The sequence below is a fragment of the Aegilops tauschii genome, chromosome 6, assembly GCF_002575655.3.
Source record: "Aegilops tauschii subsp. strangulata cultivar AL8/78 chromosome 6, Aet v6.0, whole genome shotgun sequence".
NCBI lineage: Eukaryota > Viridiplantae > Streptophyta > Magnoliopsida > Poales > Poaceae > Aegilops > Aegilops tauschii.
Genome location: NC_053040.3, coordinates 281,954,168 through 281,979,860, shown reverse-complemented (window position 1 = coordinate 281,979,860; position 25,693 = coordinate 281,954,168).

The following is a 25,693-nucleotide window of genomic DNA, read 5'->3' as shown; positions in this document are numbered from 1 at the left end:
CTAATTTGTGCGTAATGCAACAATCCTTTCATATTAAACTTGTAGGCTAATTCAGAGTCTATGGACGCCGAACTGAGACAAGTCGCTAATGGTTTTGACTATAAGGTCCGCTCATTTGACAAATACGACATCAACGGGTATCGCTTTCGTACCTATGGCAAAGAGCTATCTATGGCCGACCGAAAGTCTACAAATTGTTGTGTATCTGCTATCGGCGAAGGAGGTACCGAGTATTATGGGAGAGTTGAAGCAATTTATGAACTTCTATTCTATGGTGAAAACCCACCGAATGTCGTAGTCTTCAAATGTTATTGGTTTCAGCCGAAGGAGACTAGAAGGACTCATGAACATATAGGGCTAGTTGAAATCAACCAAAGCACCCATTTAGATGTTCCTGATGTCTATATTACGGCTCAACAGGCGACCCAAGTATTCTATCTACCGTGGGCCTGCCAAACTAATCCAAATCTGAAAGGTTGGGATGTCGTTTATGAAGTGCCGCCACGTGCTAGACTATCTCCCCCAAAGGAAGAGGATTATGAACCTCACATTAACCCAGACACATATGAAGGAGAATTCTTCCAAGAGACACGTCTTTCCAAAAAGCGTTTCAAGAACCACTATACTTCACCCCAAAACATTGAAGTAGACAGCGACAGTGAATCCGACATCACCCCAGAGGAGGAACAAGAAGAGCCGGAACAAGAAGAGGTTACTGCTGCGGATGACCTGTCATTGCTTGACCGATTACGTCAAGGTGGCCTTCCACATGTTGATTCCACTGAACCCTATGAGCCCGTCATTGATTATAGTGATGATGATGATTATGCATTTATTGATGATACTGATCGAGATTATTAGTAGTGTCAGGTATTAAATTTTTTTATGTTGTACTTGATGATGATACACTTAAGTGATACACATATTATTATTCATGTCGGTCTTTTTTTATGTTGTACTAATTTCGTTTACTGTTTGTCATGGCAGGTGTTGAAAGATGGTGGGCGCTGGTCGGGAGCGCGCCAAGGCCCCTTCTTCGTCGGCGCGTGGTCTGAGGTCTTCCATTCCAGACGCACCTCTCCGCCGAGCGTTGCTGGACAGTATGGCCACACCGCCGGGCCCTTCTTCGTCGACCGCGGTGCCCAGCAGGGGACGAGGTAGGAAGAGAGGAGGTGGGGCACGTGGTCGTGGGAGAGGAGGTAGGGTGACTGCTACGGCGCCTTCCTCGCCGCCACCCCCAGCTGTTTCACCCGAGCACGTGACTGCTAGGGTGGACTCGTCCGAGGACGAGGCTACACGGACTCCGGTCCACGAGCCTCCGGTCCACGGGTCTTGGGCCCACGAGCCTCGGGTCGACTGGCCTTCGGCCCACGAGAGTTCGGCCCACAAGACCCCGGAGGAGCACACGTCCGGATGGGGTACCTGGCCGGATCAGCCCGAGGAGCCAAGTGGCCATGCCGATGATGGCGGGGAGCCGACTGATCTTGAGGAGGAGGGGGGCACCGTCTACCAGCGTGGTGCTACACGGCTCCCGTCCGTGCCGGCGACCCGCGAGCAGAGGTGGTTGATTTTCCCTGATGGGGAGAGGTACGTAAGTGCATTTAATATTTTTGTACCTTGTGCATTCACGTTTCTTCAAATAACTAATGCGTTGGCCTTGTCATGCTGCAGGGGTTGGGACCACCATCATAGTGTCCGCCGGCCCAACTCCGTCCTTGGAGTTCTTTGCCGGCAAAACTTCCCGGGGTTTGTCACGTTGCCTGGTGAGGGTCGGCTTCCAGAGCTTGGATTGAGCTGGGAGCACTACGTGGCTGCCCCAGCCCCGCCGGATGAGATTATCGACGGTGTAGTGTGCGACACAAGGGCAGACATGGTGATCAGAAAGTTCTGGGTAATTTCTCCTTTACACATTTAAAAATCTTCAACTAGCTAGTTATTAATTGTACTAATCAATATTGTCTCATTTGATTGCAGACATTCTACAGGTGTGAGGAGGGATACGAGGAGGACGCGGCACATGTTATCGAGAACGTTTGCAAGCGCCTACTCCAGAACTTACGGCACGAGGCTCGGGTGCAGGCTGTTCGAGACTACTACGCCTTGCGTGGTATCAAGAAGACCAAGCCGGCGTGCCGCGATAAGTTCCTGAGTAAGGAGCAGTACATGAAGGTAATTCTTAAGGCCTTCTACTTAAGTTCCTTCATTTAGTAATTCTTAGCCGTAGCGCTCAAGTTTCTATTTGCTAACTTAGGCGCCTCCGAGATGGTGTGCGGATCGGATGGATTGTTGGGAGGTGTTGGTCGATGAGTGGTGCTCAAAAGAATGGCTAGACCTCCACAACGAGGCCAAGGACAAACGTGCCCAAATGGAAGGTGTGCCACACCATCAAGGCAGCTCCAACTTATATCAGTTCGGGCGCAACTGGGTATGTGGTTTGCTTCATGATTCATGCAATTCATTCATCATGCTAGCTTGAGCCCTTTAATTACTAATTTTCATTGTTTCTCTCTTTCAGGCACGCCACAATAAGGTGGATAAGGTGCTAGAGGTGTACGACCTGTATGCCATGGCCCACACTGCCTCTTTCAAGAAAGTCAAGGCTTTCTCTCAGTCTGACCTCGATGATGCAAACAACTTCACCAACATCTCCTCCCACAACAAGCTCGTGAGATATAGAGATGAGGGGAAGGCGAGGAAAGGGGAGGACTTTAACCCGAGCCAGGGTCCCATTGATCCAGAGCTGGTGATGATATCTGGTGGCGGGAGGTCCCATGGCTCCATAGCCATTGGAGATGGACTTATCCGTTGTCCTAGCACTCTCCCGGAGATCAAGGCGCGCCAGTCGAGCTCCGCTCCTGAGATAAGGCCTCGTGAACGGCCAGTGCAACTCGCCATCAAGGTTAGTGATACGTACTCAGTTATCTTTCTCCATTACATTGTGTGCGCTTCCATAAATGATTAAAAATGGTCATGTGAGTGGTGTTGTAGGCTGCTATACAGAGTGAGAGAGATAGAACGGAGAAACTTCTGGCGGAGGCGGCGGAGAGGCAGCGGGAGTTGGAGGAGAGGACGACAAAGATGATGGAGGAGGAGAGGGCACGGAATGACATGCAGGCAAGGGCCATGTACGAGCTCCTTGTGGTAAGTTTCTTCTGCAGATTAGCCAAAACATTCATGTAGTGTTTGTCTCATTACTAACTAGTATGACTGAGTCGTCAAAACCAAATGTGCAGTCTGTGTGCGAGAAGACAGGTCAGACCGCTCCGCCGATGCCAGTGATTGCTCCTGGGACCACGGTGAGTTTTATTTGAATGGACATTACTTGCTAGTCTTAACATTTGAGTGTCATCATGCTAACAAGACATTGGAAATGATCTTTGGTGCAGCGTAACTCCAGACAAGCATCGCATGATCCTTCTCCAGCTACCGACACGAGCCACCCCGCTCCTACACCTCCTGGATCTTGGTAAGTTTATCTAGTGTTTTGCTTAACACATGCATAAAGACCTAGACTTAGCTTTATTTCCTCCAATGCTTACCATAATGACCTAGACTTAGCTTCTTCTCCTCCAAAATGACTTAATAAGCTTACTGACCTCCAAAACCATCCATTTTACCTAAGTTAGCTCTAAAACGATATGTACTTAGCTTACTTATGTAAAAAATTGCATAATTAGCTTAGTTAGCTCATAGACGATCCATTTTACTTAAGTTAGCTCTAAAATGACCCATTTTACCTAGGTTAGCTTATAAATGATCCAGTTCATCCAAGTTAGCTCAAAAATGACCCATTTTACCTAGATTAGCTCCTAAATGATCCATTTTACCTACGTTAGCTGTAAAATGACCCATTTCAACTAGGTTAACTCCAAAATGACCCATCTTACCTAGGTTATCTCATAAACGATCCATTTCAACTAATTTAGCTCATAAACGATCCATTTCACCAAGTTAGCTAAAAAACGATCCATTTCACCTAAATTAGCTCTTAAATGATCCATTTCACCTAAGTTAGCCCAAAAAGATCCATTTCAACTAAATTAGCTCATAAATGATCCATTTCACCTAAGTTAGCTAAAAAACGATCCATTTCAACTAAGTTAGCTCATAAATGATCCATTTCACCTAAGTTAGCTAAAAAACGATCCATTTCACCTTAGTTACCTCAAAAACTATCCATTTGACCTTAGTTAGCTCATAAACGACCCATTTCAACTAAGTTAGCTCATAAATGATCCATTTCACCTTAGCTAGCTCATAAACGACCCATTTCAACTTAGTTAGCTCATATATGATCCATTTCACGTAAGTTAGCTCATAAATGACATACTCTTCTTGTTCTAGTCTTCTTCTTGTTCTACTCTTCTTGTTCTAGTCTTCTTCTTGTTCTACTCTTCTTGTTCTAGTCTTCTTCTTGTTCTACTCTTCTTGTTCTAGTCTTCTTATTCTAGTCACCTATTTCTAACTTTCTTATTTTTCATTTTGCAGATTTCATTCACTTGACGAAAGCTTGCATAGATGGAGTGCTCCTTATCCCTTTCTCTGTTTCTTTTGTATCGTTGAACTATGCATGTATCGTTGGATGAAACTATTGTAATATATATGGTTGGATGCCTCTATGTTGAACTTGCTATGTATGATGGAACTATGCATGGAACTTGGTAGTTGGATGGAACTATGCATGGAACTTGGTAGTTGGATGGAACATATGTGATGAAGTTATGTGATGGAACTATGTATGATGGAACTATGCATGTTGGATATCTTATATGTTTGCTCTGTAATTGCCTTGTGAAATATATCTATACATGTCATATATATTTTCTGTGAAAATTGTTGGATTTAATAAAAAACAGAAAAAAGACCCAATATGCAGGCTCTTTGCCGTCTGCATCCGACGGCAAAGGGCTCTTTGCCGTCTGCCGCGGACGGCAAAGAGGACACGTGGCATCCAGCTGTGCTTCCTGGGAGCTGACCCATTTGGTCAGTTTGCCTACAGTGGCAGACGGCAAAGAGTTTGCCGTCAGCGGCGGACGGCAAAGGCCTGCCATGTAGTGATGTGTAGATGACATCATACGGCGGACGGCAAAGACAGTAGAAAGTTTGCCGTCCGCTGGCAGACGGCAAAGGCACTAGAAAGTTTGCCGTCCGCGGCGGACGGCAAAGGCCTGCCGTTAGCCACTTAACGGACTGAGAGCACAATTATTGCCGTCCGCCCTCTTTGCCGTCCGCGGCAGACGGCAAAGGGCCTTTGCCGTCAGCCGCCAGGAAGCAGACGACAAAGTAGCTGTTTACCGTAGCCTACTTTGCCGGAGCCTTTTGCCGTCCGCGGCTGACGGCAAAGGCCTTTGCCGTCCACCGTTCATGCCTTTGCCGTCCGCCATGGCAGACGGCAAAATAGCTGATTCCTGTAGTGCATGTACCCTTTCGCCCCCTAGACTATATTTACTCTTCTTCTACCTACGTTTTTGCTGGAAATATTTCCTAGAGGAAATAATAAAGTGGTTATTATTATATTTCCTTAATCATGATAAAGGTTTATTATTCATGCTAGAATTGTATTGATTGGAAACTTAAATACATGTGTGAATACATAAGCAAATACCAGGTCCCTAGTATGCCTCTACTAGACTAGCTCGTTGATCGAAAGATGGTTAAGGTTTCCTGACGATAGACATGAGTTGTCATTTGATAACGGGATCACATCATTAGGAGAATGATGTGATGGACAAGACCCATCCGTTAGCTTAGCATATGATCGTTCAGTTTATTGCTACTGCTTTCTTAAATGTCAAATACATATTCCTTCGACCATGAGATAATGCAACTCCTGGATACTGGAGGAATACCTTGTGTGCTATCAAACATCACAACGTAACTGGGTGATCATAAAGATGCTCTATAGGTATCTCTGAAGGTGTCTATTGAGTTGGCGTGAATCGAGATTGGGATTTGTCACTCCGTATGACAGAGAGGTATCTCTGGGCCCTCTCTGTAATACAGCATCACAAGAAGCTTGCAGGCAAAGTGACTAAGGAGTTAGTTACAAGATGATTTATTACGGAACGAGTAAAGAGACTTACCGGTAATGAGATTGAACTAGGTATGAAGATACCGACGTTTGAATCTCGGGAAAATAACATACCGACGGACAAAGGGAACTACGTATTTTTCATAAAGGTTCGACCGATAAAGATCTTCGCAGAATACGGGCATCCAGGTCCCTCTATTGGTTATTGACCGGAGAAGCGTCTCGGTCATGTCTACATGATTCTCGAACCCGTAGAGTCCGCAAGCTTAACGTTCGTTGACGATATAGTATTATATGAGTTATGTATGTTGGTGACCGAATGTTGTTCGGAGTCTCGGATGAGATCACGTACATGAGGAGCTCTGGAATGGTCCGGAGGTAAATATTGATATATAGGATGATATGGTTGGGCCAAGGGGTAAGGCCCACGGGGCTTTAGGTCGGGGCAAAAGGAAGTTTTGCGGAGGTCAGGGACCAGACTCCAGGGACCCTGGCGTCTGGTACTGGAAACCAAGAAGGACTCTTCCTTGTGTTCCAAACCGAGTTTGAGGGGGCTCTTTCTCCAAGAAACGACCCCAGGGCTCAACATATAAATAGAGGAGCAGGGCTAGCCCCTGGGGGACACACCACGATTCACCAAGCCATGTGCCGGCGACCCCTCTCCCTCTAGTTCGCCATCCGTCCTAAATCCGTTGTGCTTGGGGAAACCCTGTGAAAATAGTTTTCACCACCACCGCCACCACGCCGTCGTGCTGCCGGAACTCATCTACTACTTCGCCTCTCTTGCTAGACCAAGAAGGCGAGGGCGTCATCGAGCTGAACGTGTGCTAAATGCGGAGGTGTCATACGTTCGGTACTTGATCGGGACAGATCGTGAAGGTGTACGACTACATCAACCGCGTTGATAAACACTTCCGCTTAGCGATCTACAAGGGTATGCAGATGCTCTCCCCCTTGTTGATAAACACTTCCGCTGTACAACTCCATGGATAGATCTTGCGTGTGCATAGAATTTTTTTGTTTTCCATGCAACGTTCCCCGACAGTTTTAGGGTTAGCATTAGTTTAGCTCATATGAGAGATAGAGCTTTGATCATCCACTTGATACGTTCTCCATTGGAGGCCAAGCCCTCCATCTAGGAGAAGGTCCCCCAAGTGGATTCAAGACCTCCTTAGGGAGAAGATCCCCTAGAGAATTCAAGACCTCCTTCTAGGAGAAGAACTTGCTACCGTTTGTACCCCCTTTGTTGGATTTGAACCATGTATCCCTCCTTGTGTTCTCGAATCTAGCACATGTGTGACCTTTCCATGTTGATTTGAGTGTTTCCTCTCGTTTCCCCTTGTGTTTTCGCTCGTGTGTTTGTCGTGTTCCTCGTGAGATCCCCTTCAAATCATGAAAGATCGGCCCCTAGGATTCCACACTACATCACCTTGGTATCATGAGCCAAGGTTTATCATGATTTTGGAGTCTCTCCTTTCATTTTCTAGCGTAATTTTGTTGTGTTTTGTCCCAATTTTGGAAATCCCCACAAAAATAGCCCTCCCAAATTTTTTGTGATTTGTTGGTTGGATGAAGTTTTGTTGTAATTGATCCATCGATTTCGTGTGTAGCACGTAGATCTAGCTTCCCCACCCTTCCATCCACCCAAAATTTTTTCTTTTCCCCATCTGATTTGGGTTTTCCCCGAAATTTTTCCGCCCAAATTTCCGATCCCCAATTTTCTGTTCTTGGAAAAGTACCGACCACCAGAAACTTTCGACACCTGGACCTTCTGGCCCCCACCCGGAACTTTCGGCCTTGACAGAAAGTTGTATGCCTCCACCGTTTTCCGCGTACCACCACCGTTTTCCGCAACCACCATCGCTTGCTCGCTACAAACTCCGACAATTTTGACATGTTTTCTTCTTTGAGAATTTGAGTTGCGGTTTCCTATTTCCTAACGTGTTTCAACTACTCAAGGACGATTCGACATCGACATCACCGCCACTCATCTTCACCACGGACTCGTCATCGACAACATCCAATTCACCTCTGATACCCAACCGTAAGCAAGAACGGTTACCTCGACGACACTTTGTGCATCTCTTGCCATTACATTGTGAACCCCCGAACCTACGTTTTGCGTCACTTGCCTATCGGGACTAGCCATTGAGTATTATCGGCAATGTTACTTGTGCACATTAGTGATCTTTTTTTCCTTTGCATACATACTATATCATCTTGGTACAAGCATCTTGATATCATCTCTTGTGTGACAAGCGTGTCACCGCATATAGACAATTGATATCTTGGTTTGTGAAGTTTTGCATAAGAGGTCAAAGAAAGAGCTCAAAAGAGAAAGAGCCAACAAGCTTTTAAGCAAAAGAGAAACATAAGCAAAGAGCTTTTAAGCAAGAACCATAGCATCATACTACATTAATATTGTCATACTCGATCATCTTGGATCTAATCACCGGAACATCATACATATATAGCATACTTGGGATAGAAGTCGTTGCATTTTTGCTTTGTAGGTCGTGCACAATTACCGTATCCTCCTATTCAGCAATCGTGCTAGCGTCTCTCTTGTGTTGTGCAACAAGAGCATTTTCCGTGGATTCCACATTTTGAGCTTGTTCCTTGGTTGCACGACCCCATTTACCTATCCATGCGTGTGTTTCCTTCTACCATATTGCTATTGGTCTACTTGTTGCATTTGCAAATTTGTGAATCTTTTGCAACATTATTGAGTCTCGCTAACAATTGCATAAAGTTTGTGCTACCATCCTAACCAAGCTCCACCAAAAGCTTTACTTGTGTAGGTGTGAGAATCGACAAGATCCGGTATCAATTGTGCTATTTCCTTGCTACACTATTGAGGGATCATTGATCCATTTTCAACATCGGAAAAGGTACATTTGGTCTAGTTCTGTCCTTTCTTCCACTCACATATTTGCTTGAGATGATGGATAGGCCAACTACTTCTACCAACCTACTCTTCATCGAGCAAGATGAGGACCCGAACAATTACGTCACCAAGAACCACCTCTTCGGTGCGCAAAGAGCTTTGCACCAAGAAAATGAAGCATTGAGTGACCGCATCGACCTACTCGCCACCGACTTGTGACAATCTGAGCAATGTACAAGAAACTACTTTGACAACAAGCTTGCTGCACAAAAGGAGGAGAATGATGCAAGGATGCACGAGATTCGTACCTTGTTGCTCAGCCGTTCTTTGACATTAGCATCCTATTCAAGACGGAGCCACTCAAGTCGACATTCTTCGCAATCTTTCTTGGATGCAAGTCCTCCTCGATCTCGTTCACAACGTCGTCAAGATCATGAATCTCATCAAGCTCCACAAAACCCATTTCACGACAATGGTTTATAAGGCCGCCTCCGGGAACGTGAACGACTACGTCGCTAAGCAAATGATCCTCCGGCCCAAGAGCAAGCTCCAATACACCAAGAGCAACAAGCTGGTGACGCCCTACAACAAGATCAACAAGATGGCGATGCCCTTCGACAAGAGCGACTACGCCATGAAGAACAAGCTCTTGAAGCACAATGTGCCCTCAATGAAGCAACACAAGCCGTCTGTGCACGCAACCGAGAACAAGACGAGGCCATCTGCCGAGAGCTCCAAGAAGAAGTCGCACGTCTTGAGGAACGCCAAGAAATGAGGACCGTGCAAGAATTCCGCGACCTCAACGACAAAATAATCCAGAGGAGCACGAGGAGCAAGTAGCTCAAGACCCTCCACCACGGCAAGCGCGTCATCACCATCGACCCCAACACAATGAAGAGCAACGCTACGACAAGCTCAAGTTCACCATGCCTAAGTTCTCTGTAAGAAACGATCCCGAAGACTACCTTTCATGGGCATTGAAAGTTGACAAGATCTTTCGCTTGCACAATTGAATAAGAGAAGAAGATGGCCATGGCATCTCTTGAGTTCCAAGAATGTGTCCTCATTTGGTGGGCACAAGTCACTGAGCGTCGAGCGGAAAGAGGTGACCCACCCATCACAACATGGAATCAAATGAAGGATGTCATGCAAGTGCGCTTTGTACCCACGTACTATAGCCGCGACCTCTTCAAGAAATTACAACTCCTCAAGCAAGGCACCAAGTCTGTTGAAGAGTACTACAAAGAAATGGAGATTGCCATGATAAGAGCAAATGTCACGGAAGACGATGATCAAACTATGGCACGTTTCTTGAATGGACTCAACCATCCTATCAAGAAGATCGCTGACTTCCAACCCTACTCCAACCTCGTCGAGCTAGTGCACCAAGCTACCAAGGCGGAGCGACAAGTTCAAGATGATTACAAGTATGCCAAGTACTCATCCAAGACATATGGCTCATACACTCAAGCTTCAACGACTACGACACCTTCCACCTCAACCAAACCTTCTACAAGCAATGGCAACAAGTCAAATTACAAGAAAACTTCGACATCTTTTAGTCGTCCTCCTACTACAAGCAACTTCAGGCCGAGAGCTTCATCATCTACAACTCCACCGGATGAGACCGTCAAGACAAGTTCCATCAAATGCTTCACATGTCAAGGCCAAGGCCACAAGACATTTGAGTGCCCCACTCGGCGCACCATGATCGCCAACGACGACGACACCTATGACTCGATGAGTGAGGAAGAAATGGAAGCGCTTGAGCACGTGGCCATGCACCAGCGGGTGAACGAAGATGACCAAGTCTTTTGTGACAATGATTCGAGCCCCGCTCTCGTTATCTCGAAGGTCTTGACACTTCAACACCAACAAGACGAAGACCAACGTTGCCACATCTTCCACACCAAAGCGGGCATAAATGGACGTTCCGTGAAGGTCATCACTCGTACAGCGAGGTGCTATACAAACAATTTTTAACCCCTTTCCATAACGGTATTTGGAACCGTCACCAAGTGAGTGACTGCGATAGGGGGTGATACGTCTCCAACGTATCTATAATTTTTATTGTTCCATGCTATTATATTATCAATCTTGGATGTTTTATAATCATTTTATAGTCATTTTATATCATTTTTTGGCACTAACCTATTGACATAGTGCCAAGTGCCAGTTGTTGTTTTTCCATATTTTTTTACATCGTAGAAAATCAATATCAGACGGAGTCCAAATGCTCCGAAACTTTACGGAGAATTTTTATGGACCAGAAGGAACACAATGAGCCCTGGCTGCGCCTGGGGGGGTGCCCCAAGGGGGGCACAACCCACCAGGGCGTGCCAGGAGGCCCAGGCGCGCCCTGGTGGGTTGTGCCCACCTCGGGTGTGATAACCCACAAGTATAGGGGATCAATTGTATCCTCTTTCGATAAGTAAGAGTATCGAACCCAACGAGGAGCTAAAGGTAGAACAAATATTCCCTCAAGTTCTATCAATCACCGATACAACTCTACGGACGCTTGACGTTCGCTTTACCTAGAACAAGTATAAAACTAAAAGTACTTTGTACGTGTTTTTGGATAGGTTTGCAAGAATATAAAGAGCGTGTAACTAAAAAGTAGGGGCTGTTTAGATAAAGACACAACTAAATTAGTTTCAGTGGAGAGCTTTTTGTCACGAGAAAGTTATTTGTCCCTAGGCAATCGATAACTTGACCGGTAATCATTATTGCAATCTTATTTGAGGGAGAGGCATAAGCTAACATACTTTCTCTTCTTGGATCATATGCACTTAAGATTGGAACTCTAGCAAGCATCCGCAACTACTAAAGATCATTAAGGTAAAACCCAACCATAGCATTAAAGTATCAAGTCCTCTTTATTCCCATATGCAAACAACCTACTTACTCGGGTCCGTGCTTCTGTCACTCACGCCACCCACCATAAGAAAATCATGAACATATTGCAAACCCTATAGTGGGGATCCCTCACGCTTGGAGAGCACCATAGGACAACACCAATAATAAAACATGCAACTCAAACCAATCACGATCATCAATTAACCCATAGGACAAAACAGATCTACTCAAACATCATAGGATAGCCATACATCATTGGGAAATAATATATAGCGTTGAGCACCATGTTTAAGTAGAGATTACATCGGGTAAAAGAGGGGTTACACCGCTGCATAGAGGGGGGAAGAGTTGGTGATGAGGCCGGTGAAGTTGTTGGTGTAGATTGAGGTGATGATGATGGCCCCGGCGGCGTTCCGGCGCCACCGAAAGAGAGGGGGAGAGGGCCCCCCTTCATCATCTTCTTCTTCTTCCTTGACCTTCTCCCTAGATGGGAGAAGGGTTTCCCCTCTGGTCCTTGGTCTCCATGGCATGGGAGGGGTGAGAGCCCCTCCGAGATTGGATCTGTCTCTCTGTCTCTGCGTTCCCAGATCTGGCCTTTCACCGTTTCTTTTATAACTGGAGATCCGTAACTCCGATTGGATTGAAATTTGAACACGATTTTTATCTGGATATTAGCTTTCTTGCAGCGAAAGAAGGGCAACAACCACAAGTATAGGGGATCAATTGTAGCCTCTTTCGATAAGTAAGAGTATTGAACCCAACGAGGAGCTAAAGGTAGAACAAATATTCCCTCAAGTTCTATCGACCACTGATACAACTCTACGCACGCTTGACGTTCGCTTTACCTAGAACAAGTATAAAACTAAAAGTACTTTGTAGGTGTTTTTGGATAGGTTTGCAAGAATATAAAGAGCGCGTAAATAAAAAGTAGGGGCTGTTTAGATAAAGACACAACTAAATTAGTTTTAGTGGAGAGTTTTTTGTCACGAGAAAGTTATTTGTCCCTAGGCAATCGATAATTAGACCGGTAATCATTATTGCAATCTTATTTGAGGGAGAGGCATAAGCTAACATACTTTCTCTTCTTTGATCATATGCACTTATGATTGGAACTCTAGCAAGCATCCGCAACTACTAAAGATCATTAAGGTAAAACCCAACCATAGCATTAAAGTATCAAGTCCTCTTTATTCCAATTCGCAAACAACCTACTTACCCGGGTCTGTGCTTCTGTCACTCATGCCACCCACCATAAGCAAATCATGAACATATTGAAAACCCTATAGCGGGGATCCCTCACGCTTGCGCGACACGGAGAGAACCATAGGACAGCACCAATAATAAAACATGCAACTCAAACCAATCACGATCATCAATTAACCCATAGGACAAATCGGATCTACTCAAACATCATAGGATAGCCATACATCATTGGGAAATAATATATAGCATTGAGCACCATGTTTAAGTAGAGATTATAGCGGGTAAAAGAGGGGTTACACCGCTGCATGGAGGGGGGAAGAGTTGGTGATGTGGGCGGTGAAGTTGTTGGTGTAGATTGCGGTGATGATGATGGCCCCGGCGGTGTTCCGGCGCCACCGGAAGAGAGGGGGAGAGGGCCTCCCTTCTTCTTCTTCTTCTTCTTCTTCTTCCTTGACCTTCTCCCTAGATGGGAGAAGGGTTTCCCCTCTGGTCCTTGGTCTCCATGGCATGGGAGGGGCGAGAGCCCCTCTGAGATTGGATCCGTCTCTGTGTCTCTCTCTGTTTCTGCGTTCCCAGATCTGGCCTTTCACCGTTTCTTTTATAGCCGGAGATCCGTAACTCCGATTGGATTGAAATTTGAACACGATTTTTATCTGGATATTAGCTTTCTTGCGGTGAAAGAAGGGCAACAACCACTCGGGGTGTCCACGAGGGCCAGGGGCGCGCCCCCCTGCCTCGTGGCCCCCTCGGGCATCGTCTCGCGTTGATTCCACTTCCCAAAAATCAGATATATTCCAAAAAAAATCTCCGTCAGTTTTTATTCCGTTTGGACTCCGTTTGATATGGATTTTCTGCGAAACAAAAAACATGCAACAAACAGGAACTGGCACTGGGCACTAGATCAATATGTTAGTCCCAAAAATAGTATAGAAAGTTGCCAAAAGTATATGAAAGCTGTAGAATATTGGCATGGAACAATCAAAAATTATAGATACGACGGAGATGTATCAGGGTGCCCCCGGCCTGCCTCTTTGCTCTATAAATACCCCAATATTCCAGAAACCCTATAGCGATCGACGAAATATTCATCCAGCCGCAGAGTCCAGAACCACCAGATCCAATCTAGACACCATCTCGAATGGGGTTCACCACCTCCATTGGCGCCTCTCCGATGATGCGTGAGTAGTTCTTTGTAGACCTTCGGGTCTGTAGTTAGTAGCTAGATGGCTTTCTCTCTCTTGCTGAATTCTCAATACAATGGTCTCTTGGAGATCCATATGATGTAACTCTTTTGCGGTGTGTTTGTTGGGATCGATGAACTTTGAGTTTATGATCAAATCTATCTTTTTATATCCATGAAAGTTATTTGAGTTTCTTTGATCTCTTATATGCATGATTGCTTATAGCCTCGTATTTCTTCTTCGATATTTGGGTTTTGTTTGGCAAACTTGATCTATTTATCTTGCAATGGGAAGATGTGCTTTGTAGTGGGTTCTATCTTACGGTGCTTGATCCTAGTGACACAAAGGGAAACGACACGTATGTATCATTGCTACTAAGGATAAAATGATGGGGTCTATCTCTACATAGATAGATCTTGTCTACATCACGTCATCGTTCTTATTGCATTATTCCGTTTTTCCATGAACTTAATACACTAGATGCATGCTGGATAGCGGTCGATGTGTGGAGTAATAGTAGTAGATGCAGGCAGGAGTCGGTCTACTAATCTTGGACGTGATGCCTATATAATGATCATTGCCTGGATATCGTCATAATTATTTGAAGTTATGTCAATTTCCCAACAATAATTTGTTCACCTATCATTTGCTATTTTTCTCGAGAGAAGCCACTAGTGAAACCTACGGCCCCCAGGTCTTCTTTCTCATATATTTGCCTTTTTGATCTACTCTTTTTCCTTGCATTTATTTTTAGATCTATTAAACCAAAAATACAAAAATACCTAGCTGCGTTTTATTTCTATTTATTTTATTTGCCTTCTATCTATCAATTTACTACAAATTTATCTCACGTCTGTTTGCCTATTTTGAGGCGTCGTACCCCGGAAGGGATTGACAACCCCTTTAACACGTCGGGTTGCGAGGATTTGTTATCTGTGTACAGGGGCTGTTTACGTTGTGTTGCTTGGTTCTCCTACTAGTTCGATAACCTTGGTTTCATATCTGAGGGAAATACCTACCGCCGCTGTGCTGCATCATCCCTTCCTCTTTGAGGAAATACCGACGTAGCTTCAAGCGACATCAAAAGGAATTTCTGGCGCCGTTGCCGGGGAGGATCTTCAACATATACCAGGTTCCTAATCACAAATCTCATCTCCTTGCAATTTACATTATTTGCCATTTTCCTCTCCCCCACTTCACAAAAATTTGCCGTTTTATTCGCCTCTCTTTTGCCCTTTGCTGTTTTCTTGTCAGTTCTATCCTTTGTTTGAAATCATGAGTGATTTCGGTATGGCACCAACAGATGATGGCCTAACTCCTAAAATTGGACGCACGGGCAATCTGGATGCTAAAACTTTTATCTTGGGGCAAGGAAATGTTATCGTATCCAAGAATTTTTCAATTGTGTTGGAAATCTAAGTCTTGATGATGCTCCTATACTTAAAATTGTGCGGATACTATTTCAGCACTAGTTCTGAAACTTGAAAGTAAATTTATTTGTACCCATCCTACCTTGCAAAGATTGTTTTTTGACCTTCCAGTTATAAAGAATCCTACGGCTAAAAAGTTGGCCACTCTTGTTCTTATGAATGAGTTTGACTACATAATATGGGAAGCTAGGGAAATCTTTGATTTTCATGGTATGAATCGTGAAAAACCTGTGATAGATGAAATTCTTTACAATAGTGACTATGCTTTAAGACATTTGCTTGGGGAAAATAAAATCTTTGATGAGAATCTTAAAAAGGAAGTCCCCATTTTAGATATAATCCAACAAGTTTTCAATAATGTTAATCAACATTACTCTTGGATTGTTGCGGGAAATCAAAAGGGGTATGATGAAAACCAACTTAGGATTGCTAAGGCTTCTATGGATAACATGTTTTATGTTGTGTTTACAAAGCCTCACGATGAAAATACCTCTAAGAAAGTTAAGAAGAACGAAGACAAAACTTAGATCCTTGCTTTATGCCTAGCTAAGGGCATAAAACTATAGCGCTTGTTGGGAGGCAACCCAATGATTAAATTTTATTTTTGCTTTTTGCTTTTTGTTCTTGAGTGTTATCACAATTATGCTACTGGTATGATTGTGTTTTTTGTGTTTTAATTAGTGTTTGTGCCAAGTAGAACCGATAGGATCTTGTTGGGTGATAGTTGTTTGGTCTTGCTGAAAAAGACAGAAACTTTGCGCTCACGAAAATAATTATCATTTTTTATCAGAAAGAGATTTTGCCCTGATTCTTTTTGCAGAAGATTAATATACAAATTGCTCAGGTTGTCCTATTTTTCAGAATTTTTGGAGTTCCAGAAGTTTTCGAAAAAGTCTGATTGCTACAGACTGTTCTATTTTGACAGATTCTGTTTTCTTTGTGTTGTGTGCTTATTTTGATGGCTCTATGGTTTTCTTTGATCAGTTTTTGCCATAGAAAAGTTGGAATACAGTAGATATAATGCAAAAACAAAATATGAATTGGTTTGATACAGTACTTGTAGTAGTGGTTTGCTTTCTTATACTAATGGATCTTACGAAGGTTTTGTTGAGTTTTGTGTGATTGAAGTTTTCAAGTTTTGGGTTATCTTACGATGGATGAAGGAAGGATGGAAGAGCCTAAGCTTGGGGATGCCCCAGCATCCCAAGCTATTATCCAAAAATGAGCAACTAACTAAGCTTGGGGATGCCCCAGCATCCCAAGCTATTATCCAAAAATGAGCAACTAACTAAGCTTGGGGATGCCCCCGAGTGGCATCCCCGCTTTCTTCCAACGACCATCGGTATTTTACTCAAAACTATATTTTTATCCGTCACATGATATGTGTTTTGCTTGGAGCGTCTTGTATGCTATGAGTCTTTGCTTGTTTTATTTTGTGTTTTAAGTCATCAATCCTTGCTGGACACACCTATTTGAGAGAGCCAAAATTATGCCATGACTTGTTAGAAGTGCTCTCTATGCTTCACTTAAATTTTCATGAGCTATGGACTTGCTCTAGTGCTTCAGTTATAATTGTGACAAAACCCGGTATCATCATAGATGTGGTGGACTCCTACTTCTATGACAAAAAATCATGACAGAAAATGGGTTTTTCGTCCTGGCGGGCCGGAGACGCAGCTGCATGACATTCTTTGGGCCGTCCATGATGGAAAAAACCATGGTAGAAGCGAGGGCGAGGAAAATATCGGGGAGTTCCCGGTTACGGTGGCTGGTCGGGGGTCGAGTGATGCGCGTTTCTCTCGTACGTACGCGCATATGTGCGAGGCGTTGGGCTCTAACTGAACCCGAGCGAGGCGTTGGGCTCTAACTGAACCCGAGCGATTGCACTGCAGGCCCGAGTGTGATTCCTTCGCTACTGCTGCTAACTGAAGCCGATCGATGCTGCCTCTGGATGAACAGTGAGCGTTATTGAGGGGGTTTGGATGAATAGTTACCGGTGGGGGGTTGGATGAACAGGACCCCGTGGTAGTAGAGGCCGTTGCCGCTGGATGAATAGTAACCCGATCGATCGAGCCGGTGGATGAACAGGACCCCGTGGAGGGCTGGTTGAACAGTAGCCGGTGGAGGGCTGGTTGAACAGTAGCCAGTGGAGGGCTGGATGAACAGTAGCCCGTGGAGGGGTGGTTGAACAGGACCCTGTGGAGAGGGCTGGTTGAACAGTAGCCGGTGGAGGAGCGCGCGGTGGAGGCTTGATGAACAGGAGCCCGTGGATGAACAATCGCAGGTGGAGGCCAGAGGAGGTCGACGGTGGAGATGAACAGTATCCCGTGTAGTCCCGTTTTGCGGTACGCCACACCCCTCCCGATGAACAGGACCCCTGTTTCGACCGTAGCGCCGCAACACAAGTCCGTTTCCTCCGTTTTGCGGTACGCCACACCCCTCCCAATCAACAGGACCCTGTTTCGACCGTAGGAGGTCCGTTTCCTCCGTTTTGTGGTACGCCAGACCCCTCCCGATGAACAGGATCCCATTTCCACCATGGACGGTCGAACACAAGGCCATTTCCTCTGTTCTGCGGTATGCCAAGCCTCGTTTCCATCGCCTGTTCCGTCCAAGCCGGTTGGCTCCCGATGAACAGCACGCGTTCCGTTGCCTCCCGATGAACACGACGCGTTCCGTTGCCTCCCCATGAACACGACGCCGACACAGTTTCTCCGTTCCGACCCAGCCATGTACACGAGCCCTGGCCGTACGTGTGCGTGAGTAGGCGTTCGAGACCCCGCGCGTATGTACGTACGTGACCGTATTTACTTTCTTGCAACATGGCTGCTGTACGTACGTGTACATGCTACGTGCACGCCTCTACTACCACACGTGCGCGCCTCTACTACCACACGTGCCCTTCCTTACACGGCCACGGTTCATCGCTGCAGCCTGCAGACAGATCGATCGACCAGTATGTACGTACACGTTCGCGACCAGGATGACAACGCTACATACGCTTCGACCGGGTGGGTCCCGACTGTCAGGCACTTCCTTGGGTGCGAAGATGTAGCTGGTGGATCCCAGCAGTCAGGGGGCGAATCGTTTTTTTTGCCTGTAATATGGACGCACTTCCTTGCGTGCGAAGATGTAGCTGGTGGGTCCTAGCAGTCAGGGGGCGAATCATTTTTTTGCCCGTAATATGGACGCACTTCCTTGCGTGCGAAGATGTAGCTGGTGGGTCCCAGCAGTCAGGGGGAAACATTTTTTTCGCGAATACGGTGGCCCGTCCGGTGGGTCCCTGCTGTTAGGTGGAGGAATAATTATTTTTCGCGTAATAAGGAGGCACTTCCTTGCTGCGGCCGTGGACCCAGCTGTCAGCCTCTCCACGTACAGTACTCTTTCGATGGAAGTCGGTCGTTGACCACATTGACCATCCCGCGCCGAGAGCACCAAGGCGGTGGACGACGGCGAGGCCTAGGAAGAGGACGATGCGGAGCCGGGGAAGACGCGGCAATGGATGCCCACGCGGAGAGGAGTACGAGGGTTCACTGGTTCGGCTGCGGTGTGAGGATGTCGTCGCCGCAGGGCCTGGCCAGCGGTGGGAGTGGTAGGGGGAGGTGAGGCCTCCACGGCAGCACAGCCGGCCATGGGAGGCAGGAGCAGGCGGCACGACCGTCGCTACTTTGGGCGGCTGGAGCAAGAAGACCAGAGGTTGAAGAATCACAGCGGCCGTTGGATGGACATCGTACGGTCAGTGCAGCTAGAATCGTTTATATTGACTAAGTTGACAAAGCCCTTGGTACGCGTCAACTTAGTAGGCCCACAGGCCAGCCTCTGAAACGGTGCGCCCCAGATGTCAGGGGGAGGAATCATTTTTTGGGCGGCTGAAGCTAGAATATCCGAGATTGAAGAAGAAGCACGACATCCGTTGGATGGACATCCAACGAACACTGTTGCTAAAACCGTGTGTTGACTATAAGTTGACAAAGCCTTGCATACGCGTCAACTTAGTAGGCCCACAAGTGTGTGGCAGAGAACTTATAGCCCATTTGCGATTTGTAAGAATGTACAACCCATTTTTGAATTCTAATGGAATTTACTACAGTCCATTTACAGTTTGTTAAAAGTACAACCCATTTTCTAGCTAGGACAACGATTAATAATTTCAACCAACCGTTTAAAACAGAATTCAATAAAATTTCTCACATTTTGATGGGATCCAAAATATTTTTATCCCGAAATTTCTAGTCAGATCAAATACAATTTCAATATAAATTTGTGTTACTTGAAAATCCAACGAAACATTGCGCGCGCAACAATTAATGAAATTAAAATTTTCAAAATCCAGAAATATTATTTTATAAAGTAATTATGTGTTTGGTGCATTTTTTATAGTTACTGCCCAGTTTTTATAATTACATCCCATTTATTATTTCTTAAAGCCCATTTTCTTCTTAAGCCTAATGCATCCCTCCTAGGAAAGATTTGCAGCCCAGCGGGGCGGAGAATAACAAGTTGACCTTGCCTGGGTATTCTTCAAAAAAAGTATAGCTGGGCTAGCCATTTTCAGCTTAAAAAAATTAATATCTGGGCTGGATATCTGACCTGGGCTAGACGGGCCACAACCCGCCCAGTTAACACCCTGCTCTCCTCTGAACAACAACGAAAACATCGCTCAAGAAAAACTCTGCAGTGCTCACACCTCAAAAAGACAAATACTGCTCGAGCTACTTGGTCCCAGCTGTCGGCCGCTCCTTGTGCAATTCTCTCGTTTATTGACTACATAGGTTGACAATGGTGTGGGACCGTGATGTCAGGAAACCAGGAGGAAGCAAAAAATATTACAGTTGTATATAATAAGGAGGCACTTGCGTACGTGCGGCTATGGCCCTGGTGGGTCCCCACTGTCATCCTCTCCAAGTAAAGTCATCTCCTCATTCCTCATGCCGTTGACCATGTTGACAACGCGAGACGGCGGCGCCACGACGAGCGCAACAACTCGAAGGATGACGGAGAGGGCCTCACGGGCCCTACGGATGGTCTGATACAGCGCCCGCTGCTCATTGGGCCACATGTCCGCGACGGCATTGTCGTTCGCTTGTTCACCGGTGCTCGTTGAGGAGATGAAGGTTGCATCACAGGTCCTCCTGTGCTGGTTGCTCTATGGTGAACACGGCATGAACCGGCTTGGACAGTGGCGCCGGCTCCTGGTTGGAAGCTACGTCCATCGTTTGATTGTCGTTGCTCAGCTCGGTGAGCTCGCTGGTAAGCCAGCATGTCCTGGCTGCTGGAACGACCCGCTGCCAAGCACGAGTCTGACTGCCCTGGCCCACCCAGACCGCCTCCCTCGCCCGCGCGCACTTTCCGCCCGAAACGGTCAGCGCCGCCCGCCCCGCTTCCCGGTGCAGGCAATTTCTCCGCCTTCAAACGACACAAGTGCTATCCGTCCATCTGTCTGTCGCCCACATTAATGATACACGGTTGCCGAGGCGGCTACTCCGGCACCACACGTCCGTCCCTCCGCCGTCCACCATTGCTATATAAACTGCTGCGCTGGCCATAGCCGCAATCATCCGCCTCCGTTCCCTTTCTCCTGTCCACACCACTACTCCCACCATGGCTTCCTCGCGCTCCAGCGCTCTTCGGGACGGGCGGACGACGGACCACAAGGAGATGGCAGCCATTGCTGCCGACTGGCTGGCCGGCAGGCAGCCGGAGGATGACGACGTCCCAATGGAGAACATGGTAGTCGACGATCCGTCGCCTACCCCCTCCTGCGCGCCATCCTCGCCGGTGCATTGCACCATGACCATCGGCGAGGCCCGTGCCCAATACATGGACACGGTGAGGCAGAAGCGTCAGGAGCAGTTCTGGGAGGCGCAGGCCGACGCCGCCTACAACCACCATCTCCTCCAGGAGCACCTGTAGGCGGAGGAGCAGATCATCGCGGAGCGGGAGGAGCAGATCGTCGCGGATCGGGCGGAGCAGGAGGCGCTGCTCGACTCATACCGCTCCGCCCGCGAGGGCCGCCTCGAGCGCTGGCGGTACAGCATGCAGGTGGCGGAGGCTGCGGCCGCCTACAAAGAGGGCGATGAAGCGGGCGAGGAGCTATTTGGCGAGACCGAGGACGAGGCAGAGGACAATGCCGGCTCCGAAGAGTCCCCGCTCCGCTGGCGTCGACGAGGCCCTGCTCTGCCGAGGCCCCGCGGCGCCAACAATGAGGCAGAGGACACCACCGGCTCCGCCGAGGCCCCGCGGCGCCAACAACGAGGCAGAGGACACCACCGGCTCCGTCGAGGCCCCGCCCCGCCAACAACGAGGCAGACGACATCGCCGGCTCAGCCAAGGCCCCACCCTGCCGGCAATGAGGGGGAGGATTTCTCCCGCTCCGCCGAGGCGCCGCCCCGCCGGCAACGAGACAGAGGACATCGCCGGCTCCGTCGAGGCCCCGCCCCGCTGCCAACGAGGCCGCGCCACACAGAAAACGAGGAAGAGTTGAACACGGTAGGTCGCCGCCGCTCGGGTCCAAGTAAGGCCACCGCTGCTACCCTCTGGTTGAAGCCAAGCTAGGCGGGTTGACCATTGACGGCCGATTAGCTTCTTGGCGGCGACGTGGAGTCGGAGAGCTATGTTGGAGAAGGACGCTGCTTCAGTTACTTAACTGCAGGTGCAGTTGGGTCACTGGCATGTGGGCCCAAGAGGCATCTGGCCCACATGTAAGTGACGCAACTGCACCTGTTGTTATGTCACTGAAGCTCAGTCCGCTGGAGAAGAAGCTTTTGTTCGGCTCAGCCGGACACGGGTGCTACGGTTAATTAATTATACCTCCAGCGCACCCCTTTTTAGTTGAAGAATGTATGAAATGTAATGAAATCCGACATGTTTATATGAATTCCGGCAGTGTATGAATGAATTTAGTTTGATTTGTTTGAATTCTTGTATCACTGGCATTGGATGAACATGCAAAACAATACGTACTAGCATTATTCCCAGGGTGATCACCTCGTTTGTAGCAGTTTCACATGTACTCCCTCCGGTCCTTTTTAGTCTGCATATAAGTTTTGTCTGAAGTCAAAGTATCTCTACTTTGACCAATCTTACAAAAAAGTATCAACATTCACAATGTAAAATCAACTGACTTGAAAGAAATCTAATATGCTAAGTAAAAAGGAACAGAGGGAGTACAAAATTTAGCGTTCCTGTACATTGCAACCAACACACAGGCCTGACAATTCATAGAGAACATTCAAAACAATCAATGATTATGCATCTCAGCGATTCACATGTCAGAGCCAATATCGATAGGTGCTGCTAACAGCAAAGGGCGTCCCATTCGAAAATATCAAACGCATGTCTTCTTGCTAACATCAATGGGCAAGATTTGACAAGGTTGTCCCATTCCAAAATGTCAAATGTGTATTGTTTTTGCGTACATCAATGAGCAAACATTGACAAGGTTTTCCCATTCCAAAATATCAAATGCCTACGATTGTGGAATGGGCAGGGTTTGCCATCAGTTCGGACATTGATATGGCACCTCGTGTTAAATAAACCAGTTGTTCTTTTTGTGCAGTTCCACCAAAATCAACCAAATTCGTGCGTAGCTTGTATGATTTCGCCTTTATATGTTGCAACGCCTTGAACATATCGGCACCTTCTTCCTTGTGGTGGAAATGAATGATTCGAGAATATTCGATGTATTCGTGAACATTTTGTGCAGTTCCCATTGAAATCAAACTGAGCACCCCTGTTTGCATAAATACAAAAAGTGATTAGTATAAAGCAAACTGTACTATGAATTGACAGTTTAAACAGTCAACCTACATGATCCATGCAGAGCACACATTTAAAAAAATGGAACTCACCGGAAGGAATCGTAAAACAACATTGTACTGGCCATCACAACAACAAAGATGCAGATCCGTGAGTCCTTCTGAGCTGAAGTTAGTTTGTTCTTGTGGGCAATAATGTAACCCTCCTTCAACTGCTCCCTTCTTAAGAAGAGAGGCTTGGCTTCTTTATCCTGGCATAATCGGAACTAGCCACTTCACGTACTCCATATTCTTCTTCAGAGGAGGATGATCCTGTTGTGCAAAGACAACAGGACAACAAAATGCTAGCATCCCTGTTTGCTCGAAAAAAAGGAAAGGAAATATTTAAAACAACATAGATGAAGCACTTCTCAAGGACAATACCACTTTCTCATGACAGTATCTAAACAGTAGCACAACACCAATAGAGATGAGAAAGCTCAATCATATGGATGAAATCCGTGGGCGAGTACCAACCTTTATCAGGAGGCTTATTGTGTAGAGCATACAGATCAAGCACTTCTCTGGAACCATCTGTTGTTATCTACTGTGGTTGCCATGCTTACTATATACTCCTCGATTAGTTTAATGTTTCCAACATCTTCTTGTGCAGTTCCACTAAAATATATGGTATCTTCAAAGAAGATCCCTGTTTGCACAAGTAGAGATAATTACATATTACATTAAGAGTGGCATCAAATCAGTGGCAATACAATTGCTCGTTCTAGCCATAGCAATAAATTAAGATGCAAAACTATATCATTACTTGTGTCATCACAGTCCAGTGCTTCATTACAGCACCGGGAGTTGATTTTTGTTTTTCTTCCGCTTGTTCTTCCCCTTCATCACTTGGTTCAATAACATACAAGCTTCACCTTCAATGTAAGATTTGGCATGTCAATTAGGGCGCACAAGTATAGCACTAAACAACGACGTTAATTTTCAGATGAAAGTGGCAAAATACAGGCCAACAGTTGTGAAATATCCTTATCTTACCTCAATGGGATATTACGGTGCACATACAGATTGGAAGTCTTGTCTCCATTTGTGCAGTTCCCTAAAATCAAGCAACATTAGCGTACAAGTAACACAACATATGACAGCACACTGCACAATCATGTGAAAGAAGGCTAGTACTAACCTCTCGTGACGCGGAATTCAAACAACTCACAAGAAGAAGATCTGAACCAAATTTTCCAACATAGATAGGAAGTAAGATCTCCTCTTGTGCAGTTCCACTAAGATCAAGCAATCAAGCAACGTTGTCGGCATGACATTTTGGTTGAACAGCACAAAACACTCTTAAAACAAAAGTGTTTTGTGCAGTGCAACAAAAGGTCACAATAGCAACAAGGTGAAGTAGATAACCCTGTTTACACAGAGGTGCAAAGGAAACAACGAGTGGTCAATAACGGTGGATGACACAGAAGCCAACAAAAAGAAGCATCTAACTTATCTAAATGGGAAAGAAAGCAAGACAGTAGCATTTCTCAAACGGTGGCATTGATTAATATTAACAGAGATTATATTAACAATAAAATTCGTTAAACATGTAATTTACTTTTAACTGTGGCATTGCATCAATTTTCCAACGGCATTATTAGAGGGTGTTTGTTTACAGTGACATTTTGGTGTAGGGACTAAAAAAAGTCCGTGTCAGTCCCATCTAAACCAAACAGGAGGGACTTTTAGGGACTAAAGAAAGAAGACCCCGAGGGAGAGTCTTTTTGGGACTTCTTCCAATAGTTGCCCCTGCCCCGCATCGCAGCTTGTCTCTATTAGTTCATTACTAGGGGTAACATGGTCTTTTAGCATGTCATTTAATAACCTCTAGTCCATGTTTAGTCCCTGGAACCAAGCAGGTAGGGACTAGGGAGTTTTAACCAAACATGGCCTTAAATTAACAACAGCTAAAGAGTTGTAGGGGACAGTGGACGCACTAGCACCATGTGCATCTACCGATGTATGAAGGGGTGATGCACAGTCTGTTGCAACAAAGAACAAAAACAACCAAGGAGCATATTTGTGTTGGTCCCAGTTTTGTTATCTTTAGACACCTTTCCCTATGTGAGCGCAGCAAATCTAGTCCCGCTCAAACTCTACAACCTTGTCCCCCAAAACAAAAGATCAGTTCGTTACAGATGTGCGTACTGTGTTTGTCATTGTTTCCCCTTTTCGACCAACATGGGTGCTGGATAGCCAGTCTATACTAGTACTTTCCCCCTTCCTTTCCTCTTTGAACCACGTCCTAGATTCATGCTATACAACTTTCCCCACTACTTTCCTGTTTGATCCAACACCTAGATTCG